We start from the raw sequence: 18795 nt of genomic DNA on the forward strand, positions 1-18795 counted from the left end.
GAAACCTTGATCGAAGAGTCCCAAATCAGTGGGACTCTTGATCTTGGTACCCAAAATGTGTGAAACTCATGATCAGAGAATCCTGATTCTCCATCACAGAGTCTCAGACATGTAGGACTCAGAGTCTCCGAGCATTAGGACTGTTGGTCGAAGAGTTCCAATCTAGTGGGACTCTTCACCAGCCATCAGATCAGATAGAAACCTCTAATATGTGTGACCCCACAGGTTCGAACCTAAGCTGGTAGCACAGGAACCAATTTCTGTACTAATTGAAGTGACCATCTAGCAATGATACCCGACATTCAGATAGGTCGAATAGTCGCAATCGCAACATTCAGAACCTACGTGAATATGGTTACTATATAATTCATCCCTTTTGACCCCTGTGTATAGGATGACTCAAGGTTAAACTGTCAACCCTGATTAGATCATCCGAATCATGCTCAACTCAAACAGTCCTGTGACTCCTCACTAGGACTACCCTGGCCAAGGTTTTGCTAAATTGAAACACGACTATACACAGCTCCTAAACTGGAGTGGTCAATCCCATCTTGACACACGCACCGACAAGTCAAGTACTTGACTACACCCAGCAGCCTTCCGTCAATGAATTAGAAATTCAAGTAGTCCAGTGCCTAAGTGCAGTGAGTTGCTTGCAAGTCACCATGGCGGTCTCAGATCGGAGGGACAGTTATACCCATATCCCATCGGAGCAAATCTTGACAGCAGAAAAAGCTCCGAAGTCGGTCACGTTCAATACAGATGTACCCTTACATCTCATCTGTATGCCATACCAGTGTCTCCACACTCCTTAGTTAAGAGGACAACCAACCCATATGGCACACAACGACCTATGCTGGATAAACGTTGTTGTCTTTGGTAACAACATATCATTTGGTCGTGAACAGGTTTAAGGACTAAATGACAAATCCTCCTTTGTCGAGTCTAAATAGTCCTAAGGACTTCACCACAACATAGGAGTTCATTAGAAGATGAAACAATTTGTGGTGAAAAAATATTAAAATAACTTTTATTTATTTATAATTCATATACTAATACAGAAAAGAGCACAACCGTTAACAAGCTAACGATTGGCTTTGGGACACTATTCTCAATAATCTCCCACTTGGCCTAAAGCCAATCGATGCAGTATCTAATACCCATCTTTGACTTGAAGTCGTCAAACTCCTTCACCGCAATGGCTTTAGTGAATGGGTCGGCCAGGTTCTCCTTTTCATCGATCTTCTGAAGGTCGACGTTATCTCGATCCATGATTTCTCAGATGAGATGGTAGCGACGCAGAATATGCTTCATCTGCTGGTGTGCCTTCAGTTCCTTCGCCTGAGCAATGGCTCTAGAGCTGTCACAGTAGAGCAGAACTAGACCAACAAGGGAGGGTGCTACTCTGAGCTCGGTGATGAATTTTTTCAGCCACACCGCTTCTTTGGCAGCATCTGATGCAGCGACATACTCTGCCTCGCAAACTGAATCAGCCACAGTGTGCTATATGGAACTCTTCCAGCAGATAGCCCCACCATTAAGGGTAAAAATAAATTCCGACACACTCTTGCTGTCATCGTGATCAGACTGAAAATTGGAGTCTGTAAACCCCATAAGTCTCAAGTCCGATTCACCATAAACAAGCCACTGGTCCTTAGTATTTCTTAAATACTTCAGGATGGTTTTAACAACCTTCCAGTGATTCTCCCCTGGATCAGATTGGTATCTACTCACTACCCCTAGTGAGTATGCCACATCTGGTCGTGTACATGTTATGGCGTACATGATAGATCCCGAAGCATATGAAATTCTACCCATACGCTCTCTCTTTTGAGGTGTTGTCGGACAATCCCTCTTCGAGAGAGAAATTCCATGGCCTATCGGTAGATAGCCTTTCTTGGAATTCTCCATGCTGAACCTCTTCAGCATAGTATCAATGTATGTAGATGATAAGTAGTATATTTTTATATTTATTGGAGGTATTTTTGGTGCTAACATCTTCTTAAAAATCCTAATTTCATGAATTTATTGAATTTTTCTAAAAAATAAAGTGATTTTGAAAAAAATATGAAATTAGATATATTTATAAAAAAATATATATTAATTTAATTGAATAATTTAAGCACTAAAATGAAGAAAAATTTTTGAAAAATTTAATACATATTTTTTCCAAATTTTCAAGAGAAAATCAGAGCAAAAATGGAGCTAAAATACCCTAAAAAATAAAGAAAATAGCCTCCGGTGTACGGTGGACCGGTCGGTTGGTCCACAGAGCCAGGGTGCGGTCCACAGGAATAGTTACGCGGTCCACAAGCACGGTTCACAGCGAGAATAAGATCATGGATGCGATCCAACGACTGAGATTTAATCCGACCCAGATCCGACGGTTCAGACTCATTGCCGACTTTGAATAGGACTCTTTTGCGCGATCTGATGGCCCAAAAGCAATCCATCACGCGATCCAATGGCTGTTATCGCTTCCTACTGTGTAAAGGACTCTTTTGCGCGATCCAACGGCCAAAACTTCATCAGAACCCAGATCGAACGACTGATATTTGATCCGACCCTGATAAGGATTATAATTCTGATTTTTGAGCAGATCTGGATGGTCCGAAGCTGATCCGACGGTCAGGAATATTTCTAAGGAGATTTATACGATTTTTAAGGGTTTTAGGACTCCTTTTCCTACCAAAAAATCATGAAAAATTCATCTATAAATAGGAGGTCCGGAAATAAGCTTTGGGAGGAGAAAAATTGAGTGAAAAGTATAGAAAAAAATAAAAAAAATAAAATAACTTTAGAGACCCAAGGAAAAGAAGGAGAAAAGCTGGTTCGCTCTATAAAGTACAATGGAAGATGGAGAGGTCATCAACCATCTTCCCGACGAGGCTTGGCTGATCAACTTCAGATCCTTGTTACAGTTTTATTGTTATTATTTCTTTTAAATTTCTTGTACTTGAATTTCAATTTCAATTAATGTAAAATTTATTTTTTTGCACTTTAAATTCCTGTCTTTTATTTTTCTTGCACGTAGATGCTAGGATCTAATTAGTAGATCTTAGTACCAATTTATTTTTATACTTTTTAAATTTTTGTTATTTATTTTTATTGCAAGTAGATGCTAGGATCTAGTAAGTAGATCTTAGTACCCGATTTATTTTTTACACTTTTAATTTTTGTTTCCGACTTAAATTGCTTTCTCCAAAATTTTATTTTCTTTTCGTAAAATCAAAGATTTCAAATCAAAATCCTGCTTTCTCTGTGGATTCGACCCGACTCACTACTTTCTATATATTTTTAATTTTTATTGAAGTCGAAATTTGATTGATAATCATGGTATCTTAATGACAGCATCTTGATCCAATCAATTTTTGGCACCGTTGAGACACCGTGATTATCAATCAAATTTCGACTCCAATAAAAATTAAAAATATGTAGAAAGTAGTGAGTCAGGTCGAATCCACAGAGAAAACAAAATTTTGATTTGAAATCTTTGATTTTACAAAAAGAAAATAAAATTTTGGAGAAAGTAATTTAAGTCGGAAATAAAAATTAAAAGTGCGAAAAATAAATCGGATACTAAGATCTACTAACTAGATTCTAGCATCTACTTGCAATAAAAATAAATAACAAAAATTTAAAAAGCATAAAAATAAATTGGTACTAAGATCTACTAATTAGATCCAGCATCTACATGCAAGAAAAATAAAAGATAGGAATTTAAAGTGCAGGAAAATAAATTTTGCATTAATTAAAATTGGAATTCAAGTACAAGGAATTTAAAAGAAATAATAAAAATAAAACTGTAACAAAGATCTGAAGTTGATCAGCCAAGCCTTGTCGGGAAGATGGTTGATGACCTCTCCGTCTTCCATCGTACTCCGTAGAGCGAACCAACTTTTCTCCTTCTTTTTTTTGGGTCCCTAAAGCTATTTTATTATTATTTTTATTTTTTTTATACTTTTCACTCAATTTTTCTCCTCCCAAAGCTTATTCCCGGACCCCCTATTTATAGATGAATTTTTCATGATTTTTTGGTAGGAAAAAGAGTCCTAAAACCTTTAGAAATCGTATAAATCTTCTTAGAAATATTCCTGGCCATCGGATCAGCTTCGAACCATCCAGATCTGCTCAAAAATCAGAATTATAATCCTTATCTGGGTCGGATCAAATGTCAGCCGTCTGATCTGGGTTCTGATGAAGTTCTAGCCATCGGATCGTGCAAAAGAGTCCCTAACACAGTCGGGAGCGATAACAGCTGTTGGATCGCGTGATGGATTGCTTCTGGGCCATCGGATCACGCAAAAGAGTCCTATTCAAAGTCGGCAACGAGTCTGAACTGTCGAATTTGGGTTGGATTGAATCTCAGCCGTTGGAGCGCGCCCAGGATCTTATTCTCGCTGTGAACCGTGCCTGTGGACCACGTAACTATTCCTATGGACCGTGCCCTGGCTCTGTGGACCGACCGACCGGTCCACCGTACACTGGAGGCTATTTTTTTTATTTTTTAGGATATTTTAGCTCTATTTTTGCTCCGATTTTCTCTTAAAAATTTGAAAAAAATATGCATTAAATTTCTCAAAAATTTCTCTTCATTTTGGTGCTTAGATTATTCAATTAAATTAACATCTATTTTTTTATAAATATATCTAATTTCATATTTTTTTTAAAATCACTTTATTTTTTAGAAAAATTCAATAAATTCATGAAATTAGGATTTTTAAGAAGATGTTAGCACCAAAAATACCTCCAATAAATACAAAAATATACTATTTATCACACTTCCCAACTTGAACTTTGCTCGTCCTCGAGTAAAGAAAGAATTTAGAATTAAGTACTGTTTAACTTAAAGTTTCGAATTTCACCAAACAATTTTTAAAAGGACCATTGATATTCAATAGAGTGTAAATGAGATATGTCATTGGGGTATTAATACTAGTCAATATGAGAGTTAAACTAAGAACACTAAATTTTTTCTGAACTTTTCTAAATTATCTCTACCTTTATCTCTAAATTATTAACTTTCATATGGATAAGTATATTGTTACTTCTGTCCTTCATTTATTAATTATTATTTTTTTTTTAAATATTGTACTGCTATTGAGTGTCTTAACCCCTTAAGCTTTCTGTTTGACCCATGTAGCGAGTTTTCAGTCAATGACTCTCAAATCAGATGGCTTTAGGGCACTAGGTATAAAATACCTCTCAAACCTACTTACTCGAATCAAACAGGCTATGAGTTAAAACTAGCTTTACAACAAAGCTCCTTTGTCCTTCATACCTTTTGACGTGAAACTCAATGTTTGCTTAGGCAAAGAGGCCCGGTTACTCAGCATGAAGTACTTGAAATTTTTTTTTTTTAAATATATGAAGAAACATATAGTTACTCTACACAAATTCATAGAAAGTAAACTCTTCTTTGATGCTGGTAGAAAAATTTAGAAATGCTCAAAGAAAACTATTTAAGTTTTAAACTTAACTCTTTATTAAATTTTCTTAATATTTGATCCCTCAATATCTCACAAACTCTCTGATCTGTACATCAATTTTTTTTTTTTTAAAATACTTGGTTTAACTCAATTCTTAAGTATAATCAGATGCTCAAATACTAAATACTAACTTACTTGAGGACTTAAAAAAAATTTTTTTCTACCCCCCAACTTAATCAACATTGTCCTCAATGGAGTAGAAAAAAAAAATGAATGGTGCATGTAAAGAGAAAGAAAAGGAGAGATATCACCTGATCCATAAGTCTTTTCAAAACTGATTCTCTCCCCAACTTAGCCAAGATTATTTTCAGATCCCTACAAAAGACACAAAGCAAGACTCGATTATCCTAAACAAAATATAAAAGAAAGCAAAGACAAAAGCAGAAATTGAAAACTGGGTTGCCTCCCAGGAAGCGCTAAGTTTACCGTCTTCAGCCAGACCATCCTGATTCTCTATCCCATGTCAAATATTGGATTGACAAATTCTAATGGTTTTGGATTGCCAATCTTATGAAGATGGTCTATAATAAATTTTAGTAGTTTGTTGCCAATCTTCATAAAGTATTTCACATCCTCATTTTTAATTTTAAAAAGACAATTCATAAACCCATTCACAGACCCTTGTTTGTTGAGAATTTCTCCTATTTGTTCTTCTAAAATGCTCATGAATTGAATTTTTAGGTTAGAAGTTGAGTTGGATGCACGGGATGCTGGAAGGGTGTCATTTGATTCTAAACATGTATTCTCAAGTGTGACTGAGGACGATTTCAATTCTGGAGGAGATGGTGATTCTAAAGAAGAACTAGCTTCTAAGGCCGTAGAAAATGAGACTCTTGATGGATATATCTTGGCTAACTCATCCACTTTCTTCTCTTTATCACTTAGATCAATATCAGTACTGGGCTCAGGTTCTTCTATTGGGCTAGTCTCAGTACTAATCTTCTCTTTTAAATTCTCTTTTTGGCTAGCATCAGTACTAGCCTCACTCACCTGGTCTTGGTATGGATCCTTAAGAATCCTATCACTTTTAAGCTTAAAAATTGCATTGTCACTTTCAAATTGGGGATTCTTAGGTGGGACATTAGATTGATGACTAGGTCCAGGTGATTGATGGATGGGTGGGTCATTTCCAAAATTCGGTATTGGTTCATTTGGTAATTGATCTAGTTCTCTCCTCATAGAAGATTCAGCTAATTGACTTATTTATACTTCTATCCTGATGAGGGATTGTTGTTGGGTCATAATCATTTGTTGAAGTTGGTTCAATCTATCATCAGCTAGATTAGTCTGTTGAGGAGGTGGGTATAATGGCTGATTGTAATAGGATGGCTGGATAGGTTGACTAGGCTGACCACTATTATAGGCATAATTTTGGTATTGGAGCCCATTCTGAAAGTTCTGAACAGAAAAAATTTGGGTTTGAGCCTGAGTCTGTTGGGGTCTCCAAGAAAAATTAGGATGGTTCCTCCAATCTTGGTTATATGTATTTAAGAATAGGTCATTGACAGGATTGGAGTAACCTTGAGCAGTTTGAACTTGTTCTTGAATGAAAGGTGAAAACTGTGCAGCCATGGGACATTCGCTAACATGATGGGCCGGGCTAGCAAAGATAGAACAAATCTCTTGATAATTAGGTGGTGGTGTGTATTGTGCAGGAGATTGTTGACCTAATGTTAGAAACTGATCAAATTTTTGAGCAAGAAGATCGACTTTATCTAATCTTTGGGCTATTAGGTTCAAATCAACCTCAGGACTAGAGTTAGAATATTTGATCCCATAGAACGATGGAAACATCAATGGATTATATGTGGAAGGAATAAAATATTCCTTCATCTACCTAGGTGGTTCTTAGAATTTTTAGCCATTTGATTATCGTGTTTAGCATGGATCAGTCGTTCAATTTTAGAATTAGGTTCAACTAGGTCAGAAAAAATTATACCGTGCATGTATTAGTGCAAACCCTATTATGTGTGTTGTTAAGAATTTTTTTTTTTTTTTAAGAAGAAGGATGAGAAAAAGAAGAGAAAAGAAAGAAAGAAAAAAGTTTTAAAGGTGAGATCCTTAAGAAAAATCTTAGACCTAAAGACGTAAGATGAGAAGAATTAGTTGTGGTTAAGTATTAATTGCAATCAAGTTAGCAAACAGTTAAACCTAGACACCTACGAGTTTCTTAGACCTAACAGTTCGATGTAGAGTGGCTTAGCTTAAATGCAAATTGGGTTTGTTCTCACTTCCTTCAACTAGCCAGGTAAGAGGTGGGATCGTGGGGATCCCCCCGTTGCTTGCCTTAGACACCAATTGAATTGGCCAGGTAAGCTAACAGAACCAATTAAATAATCATGAGTCCACTTAGGCAGAGCCTTTGTAACCTCTAGCCTTAGACACTAGTTTCAGGGGTGAGTTCGAAATTTCTTTGCACTTGACTTCACTACTATACTCAAACTGAACTCAATTAATCCTCGGGGTCAATGTCTACTTGATTTTAGTTAGGTTTAGGTTAATGTGGGATGCTGGTTGGTTATTTTTGGACCAAAAGAGGGTGATGAAATCTCTACCTTATCTTGTTATGGGTGTTGCCCTTAAATTGATTTGAGATGAATATGCACAACCAATTTCAAACAAGGAGTTCTATGCAACTAAATTAGATGCATGAAACTAATGAAACTTGAAAGCTTACCTTGTTTCCAGCAATCACCAAAAATAAATCTACAATGATGAATGCTCCTAAAAATTAAGTTTCTACTCTTGTCATGCAATTTTTATTAGGTTTATGTGGATAAATTTTAGGTTAATTAAAAAAATAATAATTAATACTAAAAAAAATAGTTAAGGCTAGGGTTAGGATTGATCTCACCAAGCAAAATTGAAAGCTTTCTATCTCTTTTTTTTTGAATTTTTCAATTTTTTTTCTACACAAGAAAAAAAATAGAAAGGTTAGTAAGTTATATTTACAAGAAAATCAAAGAAATCAACCCTAGGGTACTCTAAGAAAAACCCTGCGCCCTTTCTGTTTCTTTTCTTTTCTCTTCTTTTCTTTTCTTTTCTTACGCACAGGGTCTTTCTCATGCCACCCTTCTCTCTCAGATCAGATCTACACATGCCCCACCTTCTCTTTCCTTTTAAAATGGTGCAAGACCGCATCTTTACAGCATTTTCATCACGTGAGAGTATAAAGGTAGGTGGTTGCTCACTTGAATTCAAATCGAATTTGAATTCAAATGCCAACCAACCAATCTTTATCCACTCTTGGCGTGAGAAGAAGGGGGTGTGGGTTCTTTGTGTGTGGAGAACTTACACGAGAAATATTTTCTCGTGTAGAGTAAGTGGCGCATAAGTGGATAAGGTGGCGCATGAGATTAGTTGCCCATTTAAATTCAAACTTCATTTGAATGGCCAACCAACCATCTTTATCCACTCAAAATGGCACACAAAGGAGGGGCATGGGAAGGCTTCTGCATGGGAGAAAATTCATGAGAACTTATTTCTCGTGAATTCAAATAGGCGCAGGTGAAGTGAGGTGGCATAGGGAGATAAGTCAAGGTGGTTTCAAATATTAAATCAACCTAATTGAACCAACCTTATTAAAATAGGTTAGACACAATTAGACTAAGTTAAACCCAACACAATTAGGCTTAATTAGGCTCAATAAAATTCTAATCAAATCAAAAATTGACTAAGCCCAACCCCTGATCAAATCAGAGACCAAACCACCTCGGCGATTAGGTCAACTCTTAACCTAATCGGGTCAAACCCAACTGAATCCAATTCAATTGGATTTGATCCAAAAATAATTACTCAATCAAATTGAGTTAATTAGTGATCAAATCACTAATTAAATCTCTCATAAATACTGAGTCCAAATTCGATGGGCAATCGGGCATCAAAGTCCATCTATATGAAACCTTGATCGAAGAGTCCCAAACCAGTGGGACTCTTGACCCTGGTACCCAAAATGTGTGGAACTCATGATCAGAGAATCCTGATTCTCCATCACAGAGTCCCAGACACATAAGACTCAGAGTCCCCAAGCATTAGGACTCTTGGTCAAAGAGTCTCAATCCAGTGGGACTCTTCACCATCCATCAGATCAGATAGAAACCTCTAATGTGTGTGACCCCGTAGGTTTGAACCTAAGCCGGTAGTACAGGAACCAATTCCTGTACTAATCGAAGTGACCATCTAGCAATGGTACCCGACGTCCGAATAGATTGAATAGTCGCAATCGCAACATTCAGAACCTACGCGAATATGGTTACTATATAATTCATTCCTTTTGACCCCTGTGTATCCGACGACTCAGGGTTAGACTGTCAATCCTGATTAGATCATCCGAATCGTGCTCAACTCAAACAATCCTGTGACTCCTCTTTAGGACTACCCTGACCAAGGTTTTGCTAAATTGAAACACGACTGTACACAGCTCCTGAACTGGAGTGGTCAATCCCATCTTGACACACGCACCGACAAGTCAAGTACTTGACTACACCCAGCAGCCTTCCGTCACTGAATTAGAAATTCAAGTAGTCCAGTGAGTTGCTTGCAAGTCACCGTGGCGGTCTTAGGTCGGAGGGACAGTTATACCCATATCCCATCGGAGCAAATCTTGATAGCAGAAAAAGCTCCGGAGTCGGTCACGTTCAGTGCAGATGTACCCTTACATCTCATCTGTATGCCATACCAGTGTCTCCACACTCCTTGGTTAAGAGGACAACCAACCTATATGGCACACAACGACCTATGCTTGATAAACGTTGTCATCCTTGGTAACAACGTATCATTTGATCGCGAACAGGTTTAAGGACTAAACGATAAATCCTCCTTTGTCGAGTCTAAATAGTCCTAAGGACTTCACCACAAACAGGAGTTCATTAGAAGATGAAATAATTTGTGATGAAAAAATATCAAAATAATTTTTATTTATTTACAATTCATATACTAATACAGGAAAGAGCACAATCGTCAACAGGCTGACGATTGGCTTTGGGACACTATTCCCAACAGTACCCCTTAGAGATAAGTTATACTAATACCTTAATCATAAGAATTAATATTGTAATATTAAAAAAATAATAATAAATCTAATTTACATGGTGGATTCAAAATTTTTGAATTATTTCTCTGGTTTATTTTTTTTCATAAATTAATTTATATTTTTAATTTAATTTTTGCTATTCTATTTTTTTAATCCTTCTAAAATCAATTCTCTTTTATTTCTTCTTCATATAAATAAAAAAGATAATCACTCTAAATTACTATAGAAACGATCTCGACTCACCCTATCTATATAGTTTGAGTTGATTTTTATTCTTGACTGTCTACGACTGCAATCAAATTTTAATACTGTTGTCGGAGATCTAGGCACAATCATTTCTTTTATTAAAAAAAACTTTTTTTTCTTATTCTTATTTTCTTTGCTTTCTAACTTGTTTAGTTTCTTAGTCAATCTTAATTTCTTTCAAAAAAAAATTTAAATTCTCTACATTGACACCTCATAATCTACTTAAAAAATTAGATACTTAATCATAAAATATAAAAAGTAAAACAAATCAATTTACTTTTGACTAACTACCAAATTTGGTCACCTTTTCTTCTTGCATTGGATAAGTCCATAAAATATTTTAAGGGCACAAACCCTAAACAAGATAAGTTGAAGTTTCATCATCCTTCCTTGGCCCACAAACCACCATCCTGCATATTTCATTGACTTAAACCTTAACTTAAAATCAATTAGACGTTGGTCTCTAAGGACTCTCGAGCTCAATAAGATAAGAGATCCTAAGAGTTGGACTGGGTTAGGGTTAGTCAGTTTGACTGGTGTCTAAAAAAATAGTTCAGAGACTACGTCCTAAAAGAAGGTGGTTATCTAATTAGTTTCGTTCGCTTACCTGGTCAACTCAGTTGGTGTCTAAAGAAAGCAATGGGGGGACCCCAACCAACCTTACACTTACCTGGCCAGTTAAGTGGCTAGTCTTTTACATAGAGTGCTCAAAGGCAACCATGGTAGTTAGAAGCTGTCTAGATTTAGGGTTACCCTTAGCTAGGATTGATTACATAACTTGATTACTAACCTACAAATATTAACCCTAATTAAAACACTCTTCTCTATCATCTCTAGATTTAGGACTCCTTAGGCTCCCATCTTTAGAATTCTCTTCTCATCTATCTCTTTTTCTCTTACAAAAAATTACAAAAATAATTAAAAATTTACAAATTTCTTCTTGAATAAGAATATTTGATCGATGGGTGAAAATATATCTAAACTTTGCGTCAAGTTTAGTAGACCTTAAGCCCACCATGGATGAACTTGAACATAACCTCGGGTACTGAAAGACCTTTGTTATCCAGTTAGGTCAGCCCAACCCTCATGTATCCAACTTTTACAAACTGATGTCAATTTTGAAATTAAACTTCAGATTATAAACATGCTTTCCAAATTCATCAGAATCGAGGATGCATACATTTTTATGAGAATATTTGAAGAAGTATGCGCCACGATGCGGCTTCAACAGCTCACTTAGGATGCTGTAAAACTTAGGTTGATCAACTTTGCCCTTAACGATAGTGCCAAAAAGTGGTTATATAGTCTTTCTAATCAATCCATAGCATCATGGGAGGGTTTTGTTAGAGTGTTCCTAAAAAAAATTTTTCACACCATAAGACTGCCAAATTTAGGAATAAAATTAATCAATTTTATCAATTACCCGATGAGTCTTTTTGGAAGTACTTTGATTATTTTAAGAATCTTTTGAGTCAATGCCCACACCATGAAATAGAAACTTGGAGGCTGTGTCAAATCATTTATGAAGGACTAGACCCAAACTTAGAACCATGCTAGAATCAATGTGTCAAGGTCAATTCATGAACAAAGAACCTATAGAACCTGGGTAATTTCTAGAGGACCTAGCAGAAAAGAGCCTACAATGGGAGATTACTAGGAAATCTGATAGACCCACACCTTCAAGAGGGAGTGTATATCAAGTTCAACCTTTCCTAGCTGAAGAGGCTAAATTTGCATCGTTAATCCGTAGGATAGAGGCCCTAGAACTTAAGGGACACACCTAAGTGAACCAAGTTGCAACATCCACTTGCAATGGGTGTAATTCCATAGACCACACAATGAAAGGATGTCCTTTGTTAATGGGTCCAACCGAGAATGAAGTAACATAGGTGAACGCAGCCTATCAAAGAACCACAAATGATCCTTATACACCAACGTACAATTCAGGATAGAGGAACCACCCCAATTTTTCTTGATCACAAGGATCAAATTCAAGTAGAACTGCCTTCATTCAATCCAACCCCAGATCCACTCAATCATTAAATGATCCATCAGGTTTCAGCAATGATCAAAGGCTTAACTCGCTAGAAAAGAGTCTGAAAATCCTAGCGAAATCGACTACTAACACCAACTCCACACTAAACAATTTTATGCAGACCACGGGCCAGCTTTTAACTTCCAACACCCAGGCTATTGCCCGTCTAGAGATGCAATTAGGTCAATTAGCTATGGCTATGGGTGAAAGAAAAAAAGGTAAACTACCAAGTCAACCTGAAGCTAATCTTAGGACCCAGAACAATCAAGGACCACAACAAGGAGTCTAGATCAATCAATTAAACACAATTCACACCTTAAGGTTTGAAAAACAAGTAGACAACCATGTCGGTATACCTAAAAAGCAAGATGACCCATTGTCTAAACCACCTCATGAGCAAGTGATCGATCAAATCGAGGTTAAGGAGCCAGAAAAGTCTAAGGAGTCAACAGAGATTAATAAACCACCCAAGCCACTTGAAGAATCCACATCAGGGATTAAGCAATTCGAGACATCACCCACTAATCCTGTAGCTCTTTTTCCAAATAGACTTAGGTCCAACAGATACTCAGCCTATATGGATCAAATCTTAGAGATATTTAAACAAGCAAAAGTAAATATCCCTCTATTAGACATGATCCAACAAGTTTCCACATATGCCAAATTTCTCAAAGACCTATACACAAAGAAGAAGACCACCAACATTCTCAAAAAAGCCTTCTTGGCAGCTAGTGTGAGCTCATATCTGTCAAGCCACATACCTGTTAAATACAAAGATCCAGGATCTCCTACAATCGCTTGTGTCATTGGGGAAACCATCATTGACAGGGCCTTATTAGACTTAAGGGCTAGTGTTAACATCTTACCTTATTCGGTCTATAAAAAATTGGGGATAGGAGAATTAAAGCCTACAGAAATTATATTGCAATTGGCAGATCGATTAGTGAGGGTCTCCAAAAGAGTTGTGGAAGATGTGTTAATCAAGGTCAGCAATTTCATTTACCCTATGGATTTTGTGATCCTCGAGACTGAACCAGTGATTAATCCAAAAGGTCACATCCCAATAATCTTAAGAAGACCATTGTTAGCAACCACCAATGCCCTAATCAATTATCGCAATGGACTCATGAAGCTCTCATTTGGAAACATGACTATTGATCTTAATATTTTTAATCTTGAAAATAAAAGAGACCAATTCATTGATGTAAACCTGATCTAGGATGAGATCTATGAGATCATTGACCTAGGAGAAGAAGATTTTGACTGTAATCTCTGGTTAGATCAAAAATTTGAAATAGCTTATAAAATTTCTCCATCTAGTGATCAGAGAATTCATCAACAATGGCAACCACCGGTCGAATCACTTGTAAGGATAAATTTTCTGAATGAACCAATTGAAGAAATTCAAGTCCAGGAGGTTAATGCCTTGCTTGATTCACCTCACCCACCTTACCCACTTGAATTTATTAATTCAATATTTGATACAGGGTAAGTGAGGTAGAATCAGTATGGTCCTACTGAAGACTTGAAACTTAGCACTTTTTAGGAGGCAATCCAAAATTTTTTACTTTGTTTTAATTGATCTTTATTTTTTGTAGGAATAAAGGACCACTCTGTGTGGAAGCACCTATCAATAAATATGGTCTGGCTGAAGATGATAAATTTAGTGCTCTCTGAGAGGCAACCCAATTTTAGCTTTTGCTTTTATTTCTTTTGCATTTTGTTTAAGTTAATCGAGTCTTGCTTTATATCTTTTGTAGAGATTTGAAGATAATATCGGCTAAGTTGAGAGAAGAATCAATTTTAAAAAGACTTCTAGATCATGCAACATCTCTCTTTTTTTTGTCTTTTTATGCACCCTTCATTTATTTTACTCCATTGAGGATAATATCAATTAAGTTAGGGGGGAGAATAATAAAAATTTTTAATTTTTGTAAGATCCTCAAGTAAGTTAGTATTTAGCATTTAAGCATCTGATTACACTTAAAAATTGAGTTAAATCAAATATTTTTAAAAAAAAATTGATGTATAGATTAGAGAGTTTGTAAGATATCGAGAGATCCAGTATTAAGAAAACTCAATAAAGAGTTAAGTTTAGAACTTAAATAATTTTTTGAGTATTTTTAAATTTTTCTACCAGCATCAAAGAAGAGTTTACTTCTTATGAATTTATGTAGGGTAACTATATATTTCTTCATATATATATATATATAATTTTCAAGTACTTCATGCTGAGTAACTGGGCCTCTTTGCCTAAGCAAGCATCAAGTTTCACGTCAAAAGGTATGAAAGGTAAAGAAATTTTGTTGTAAAACTAGTATTAACTCATAATCTATTTGATTCGAGCAAGTAGGCTGAGAGATATTTTGTATCTAGTGCCCTAAAGCCATCTAGTTCAGAAGTCATTGACTGAAAACTCGCTATATGGGTCAAACAGAATGCTTAAGGGGTTAAGACCTCAATAGCGGTACAATATTAAAAAAAAAAAAGATTAATAAATGAAGGATAAAAGTAACAATATACTTATCCATATAAAGGTTAATGATTTGGAGATAAAGATAGGAATAATTTAGAAAAGTTTAGAAAAGATTTAGTATTCTTAGCTTAACTCCCACATTGATTAGTATTAATACTCCCATAACATACCTCACTCACGCTCTATTGAATATCAATAGTTTTTTTTAAAATTATTTGATAAAATTCAAAATTTTAAGTTAAACGGTACTTAATTCTAAATTCTTTCTTTACTTGAAGATGAGCAAAGTTTAAGTTGGAGGGTGTGATAAGTGGTATATTTTTATATGTATTTTAGATATTTCTGATAATTTATGATGCTAACATCTTTTTAAAAATATAATTTTATAAATAAATTAGATTTTTTTATAAAAATAAATAATTTTTAAAAAATATAAAATTAGAGCATATTTATAAAAAATAGATGTTGATTTAATTGAGAATTTAAGCATCAAAATATTGAGAAATTAATGAAAAATTTAATGCATATTTTTTTTAATTTTTTAGATAAAAATCAGAGTAAAAATCAAGTGAAAATATCCTAAAAATAAAATTTATAGCCTTCGATGTATAGTGGACTAGCCGCTCAATCCACAGATTCAATGATGTGGTCCACGAAATAGTTTCACAGTGTTTTGGTGTGGCTCACGGGCAAGGCAAAAGAAATTTGCATGATCCAATGGTTCAAATTCATCCCGAACCAGATCGAACAGCTACTGTTTGTTATCGGTAGAAAAGGAGAGATTTTGCACCATCTGACGATTGAAATTTGATTTGGAGGTTGATCCGACGGCTAACATCATTTTCAACTTTGAATAGGAGATAAAATGCACGATCGGATAGCCAGAAATCAATCTGATGCAAGATCCAATGGTCAGCATTGATTCCGACCCTGATAAAGATTTAAATGATGGTTTTTAGGCAGATCTGGGCAGTCCAATCAAGATCTAATGGCCAAAAATTATTCATACGGGTATAATATGATTTCTAAGGATTTTAGAACTCCTTTTGTGATCAGAAAAAGATAAAAAATTTATCTATAAATAGGAGATCCAGGAATACGTGTGGAGAGCAGAAAAAATCAAAAAAAAATAAGAAAAAAATTAGAAAAAAAATCAAAAAACTTTAGGGATCAAAAATTGGAAGAATATGGAGCTAGAGATCTTGATGTGTGGCTAAATCCCTTCAATCCAGGAATACGATGAAGCCTATAAATAGATTTTTATTTTTTTTCTTATATTTAATTTTCATACAATAAAATTATGCTTTTATTTCATATCTTTTTATTTTTTTGAGGTATTGATCTAGCCTACACGGCTATACCCTCTACTGATATGCCATGATCTCTGGATACGGTACGTACTTAGGAGAGATAGATCATGGTATGCTAGATTAAACTTTATATCTTGTAATTGAATTTAGATAGTTTATACTCTGATAGGATAAGCGGTTATCTACTGATACAGTTTGTACCTTTTAGAGATAAGCTATACTAATACCTTATTCATAAGAATTAATATTGCAACATAAAAAAAAATCTAATTTACATGATGGATTCAAAATTTTTGGATTATTTTTCTGACTTATTTTTTTCATAAATTAATTTATATTTTTAATTTAATTTTTACTATTCTATTTTTTTTAATCTTTCTACAATCAATTCTCTTTTATTTCTTCTTCATATATTAAAAGAAAAAGATAATTATCCTAAATCTCTATGAAAATAATTTCGACTCACCCTATCTATATAGTTTGAATTAGTTTTTATTCTTGACCACCTACGACAGCGATCAGATCATATGATTATATTACAACTAAAATTTTGATTTGAACATAATGGGTCTAAATCTATTTAATGATTGATCAAACTGAATCAAAAATTGATTAGGGTTAGGTCAGTAGAGCTTATGATCATATAATTATTGTTGATCGAGTCGATTAATACCCATATATAGAATCGATTAACTTAAGGACCTAATTCAACTCTATGGCTTGAGCCTTATTTGCTTAAGTAAACTTATTTAGACCAATTGACTAATTGGTATCTAAGATAAGTAATTGAAAGGTAGTTACTTAATTAAGATCCTTGATTCATCAAAGGAGAGCCCCTCACTGATCTCTACTTACCTGACCAATTTGCAAGATTGTCTTGAATATTATTTTTTAGTGGTTTGGCTTAGTCCATGCCAATTAGATCAATTATTTGATGACTGATTAGATGAGATGAATCTAAATCTTTTCATACATATTAAGTCTAGAGGTCTTCCACTATTGTAAAAGTACAGGCATACTACTAATGTTGATTGTTCTCAAGTGGTTACAGTGGTTCAGTTGCACTGGGAACATGTGATTACTCTATTAGCAAAGAGTTGCTCTAAGGTAAGGATAAGATTAGGCCCAATATCTATCAGGTGAGGGATCCAATGATGACTTTACACCTACTTGTGAATGGTGGATCAGGCTTAACTAAGAAGTGTGGTCAATATCTATTAGGTAAGCCCATATGACTTAGAGATCAAGTCACTGTAACATGCTTAGAGAAGTATTTGGATAAGGAGTTATCTACACATTGATATACGTGTTATCAATATCTGTTAGATGAGGTATACGGCATCAGTGAGACTATAGCACCCATTAGAAACCCAGTCATTGCATTAGAGTTTTCGCTTCTCCATCCAGGGAGTGTAGGGATCCAAAAAAATAATGGAAGTCTATTTGTTTCTTAAAATCTCTAGAGTAAATATAAAATTTAAGTATAAATGTCTAACTTGAATCTCTACTCTCGCAGTTAAGCCATGTTAGCTTCAAAATCTTTAATCCGTATCCTTGAGTCCAATCATTTGATCAAAACTAATTTTAAAGACTGACTTAAAAATCTCAAGATTTTTTTGATATCAAAAAAATTAGGGCATGTACTTGACCAGGACCCCCAAGCTTTACCAAACCATCCTAGTGTTGAGCAGAGAGTAGCCTTTGATAAATGGACAGATGATGACAGTTGGGTTAAGTACTATGTATTGGCTTCTATGTCAAATGAGTTGCAGAGCCAGTATGAGCATATACCTACTGCTGAGGCTATGATCACTTATCTATAAGAGTTGTATGGTAAGCAGAGCCACATTGTACATTTTGAAGTATCCAAGAGACTCTTTAATATGAAAATATGCGAAGGATAGTCAGTCCATCAGCATTGTATGACAATGATCCAGGACTTTGAGGAACTTAAGAAGCACAGTCTGACTATACAGAAGGAATTGTAAGTGGATCTGATCCTGCAAGCCCTAATGAGTTCATATAGTCTATTTATTGCAAATTTTTATATGAATAATTATTGTGGAGCGAGCTTCTTCATCCAAGAGAAAGTCTAGTTGGAAGAAGAAGAACAAGCCTACGAAGAAGCAAAAAAAAGGAGAATAAGCCAAAGAAGGACGTTCTGAAGAAGGCTGTAGCAAAAGAAAAATATTTTCACTGTGATGATG

This window comes from Elaeis guineensis, chromosome 7 (assembly GCF_000442705.2).
Source record: "Elaeis guineensis isolate ETL-2024a chromosome 7, EG11, whole genome shotgun sequence".
Classification (NCBI taxonomy): domain Eukaryota; kingdom Viridiplantae; phylum Streptophyta; class Magnoliopsida; order Arecales; family Arecaceae; genus Elaeis; species Elaeis guineensis.